Source organism: Phoenix dactylifera, chromosome 9 (genome assembly GCF_009389715.1).
Source record: "Phoenix dactylifera cultivar Barhee BC4 chromosome 9, palm_55x_up_171113_PBpolish2nd_filt_p, whole genome shotgun sequence".
Classification (NCBI taxonomy): Eukaryota; Viridiplantae; Streptophyta; class Magnoliopsida; order Arecales; family Arecaceae; genus Phoenix; species Phoenix dactylifera.
Genome location: NC_052400.1, coordinates 4,869,565 through 4,872,630, shown reverse-complemented (window position 1 = coordinate 4,872,630; position 3,066 = coordinate 4,869,565).

The window sequence follows — 3,066 nt, the reverse complement described above, 5'->3', positions numbered from 1 at the left end:
GTTAATTAATAAGTTGTTTAGTTCGTCGGTTAGGAGTTTTGAATTTTAAACGAGTCCTTATCTGATTTTGAGTCCAACTGAATTCTGGTTGTAGTCCTTATCATTTCCAACCTCCTTTTTTATATAAAGGAAGGTATGAAGAATAAAAGAGGAGGATTGAATGTTATTTGAAAGGAAACCCTTGCCTATGTGAGAGAGACTCTCCCCTTCTTAGTGTGACGCCAATCGGCTGAAGGAAAGGGGTGAGACGCGTCTTCCCCTCTTGCCTTGTTGAGTTTAGTTTGGGTGAGAATCCCACAACCAACTCATTCTTATTCCCTCCTTAAAATCAAGCCTTCCTAGATTGCCACTGTAGTATCCAGCCAACTCCCCACGCCCAATCCCTCATCATTTTCTTGAGAATTTCCATCCCAAAGTCTTCTGCGTTTTCTAAAATTTTGACCTCGCAGAACTCGAGTTGACTCCAAGTTTAGCTAAGTCGACCCACCTGAGAGACTGAAAGCCTGATATGCGGAAACTCTGTGAAAGAGTCAACTCCAAGTCTTCTCGAGCCAACTCCAGGTCTCCTCGAGCTGCCTCCTCGTCGTCGCGAGTTGACCCCAAAGGTACTCGAGTCGACCCCCTGCTGAAAGACAGAAAGCTTGATCTCTGGATTCTGTAACGAGCCGACTCCTCCAACCCTTGAGTCGACTCCAACATCAGTCGAGTTGACCTCAGTCTAGTTCGAGTCGACCCCAGCTCTGCAGACAATTTTTCATCCCACTTCCGTCCTGTGTCTTCCTTTGGTCTTTCAATCCTCCGAGTTTCCATTCCTTCCAATAGAGTCTTAGTGGCCATTAGAGAAAAGAAAAGGAAAAAAAAGAAATTCAGAGAGAAACGCCATTATTAAGGTTCTTGATCCATTGTCACAATCCGACTGCGTCAATTTCACTCTATTCAAAGTCACACTTTTTGAAAGATGTAGCAATATTAAGTTCTTCTTTACTGCTCATCTCATATATTTTTTTATCTACTCTGACCCTCTTCCCTTACATCAAATTACTTCTACTTGTGCATCCGTTGACCTACGTTTTTCATGCCCAAACCATCTAAGTCACTCTTGTCTGTATTTGTCATTAATTGCTACAACGTCTATCTTTTTAAGAATGGTTTCATTTCTTATTCTATTTTTTTTGTATTATCATATATCTATCTTAATATTCTCATTTCAACGATACCCATTCGGTACATATGTTATTATCTAACTACCCAATATTAAGTAGCATAAATCATAGTTGGTCGTATGATAGTTCCATAACATTTTTTCTTTAACATGTCAGATATCCTATGACTACATAATATCTCAATTGCACTTCTTCATTTTATCCATTCTACTTTAATCCTATGGATAACATCCTCTTCAATCTCTCCTTATTTATGAATAATTGATCCTATCTACTGAAAATGATCACTTTCATGAACTTCTTGATCCTCAATTTTCACTTCATCTTCATCTCTATTTCTAATTTTACTAAAATTACATTTGATATATTTTATAATGGTCCTATGTAATATGAAACCCTTAGATTCTAATGTACTCCTTTATAATTCTAACTCACAATTAACTCCAACCTTATTTTCATCTACTAAGACTATATCATCTACAAATAGTATATACTAAGGAATATCATTCTAAATATACCTAGTAAGCTCATCTATAACTAGCACAAAAAGTTAAAGACTTAGAAAAAATTCTTAATGCAAACCTATTATGATTGAAAACTCATTGTATTACAACTAGCAATTCTCATACTAGTAATTCCTCCATTATACATGTCCATAATCACATTAATATAAGTAACATAAAACTTTTCTCTTTTCTAATATCCACCATAAGTCTTTTCTATAAACTCTATCATATACATTTTCTAAATCAATAAAAAATCATATAAAGATCTTGATGACCCAAAGATTGATTCATAGATTGATTTTGATGATCACAAAACCTTGAAGTATAGATACTAATGTTTATGTTGCAAGGAGAAAGATATTTATTTTGCAAGGAACATAGCAAGTTGGGAGAACACAAGAAGGCCTCCAAAGCTCTCAAGTTGGAAGAAAGCTACAATTTATTGGCCCAAAGTTTAAAGTTCAAAGGATTCAAATTGGAGGAGTAAAATCAAAAGAAAAATTCAAAAGAACAGTCTTCGAGTCGACTCCAGTGGAATTCGAGTCGACTCCGGAGAAGTATGAGTCGACTCCGGAGAAGTATGAGTCGACTCCTAGGAGTCACAGGCAGAAAAGTCAGAGAGCAGTTTTCGGGTCTGAGATTCGAGTCGACTCCAGTGGAACGCGAGTCGACTCCGATGGTTGGTAGGTCGACTCCAAAGAAAGCAAGAGTCGACTCTCAGCGGAACACAAGGAAAAAGTCAGAGAGCATTTTTGGGACTCTGAGATTCGAGTCGACTCCCGCATTGCACGAGTCGACTCCGAGACTCCGCGACCATCAACAGACAGAAAACCAAGTTACTGCCTCTGAGATTCGAGTCGACTCCCAGACAGTTCGAGTCGACTCCAAGGCAGCGCGACCCCAAAAATGCAGAGGATCAGTTTTCGGGCTCTGAGAGCCGAGTCGACTCCAAGAGAATCCGAGTCGACTCGAGGAAGAAAATCAGAAAGTATGTCCTCTGGATTCATGGGATGAGCCGACTCCGAAGATGCCAAGTCAGCTCCAGATGTTGGCGAGTCGACTCCGGGTTAAGTCGAGTCGACTCCCAGTCAAGGCATGCACTTTAATTCAAATTTGGAACAGTAGCCGAGTCGTCTCCAGTAAAGCACGAGCCGACTCCTGCAACAGGCGAGTCGACTCCTGATCGCGCGAGTCGACTCCGATCCCAACGGTAACATTGTCAGGAAATGCAGACTGTGTCCAACGGCTCTTTTTCTTGTCTCTAACGGCTATATTCTTGTTTCCACGCCATCTAAAGCTATAAAATCAAGAGAAGAGCTAGGGGAGAAGGTATGGAAGTGGGAGAGAACTTTTAGGGAAGAGATTCCAAACAGATTACAAGGGAAATCTCCCAAAAG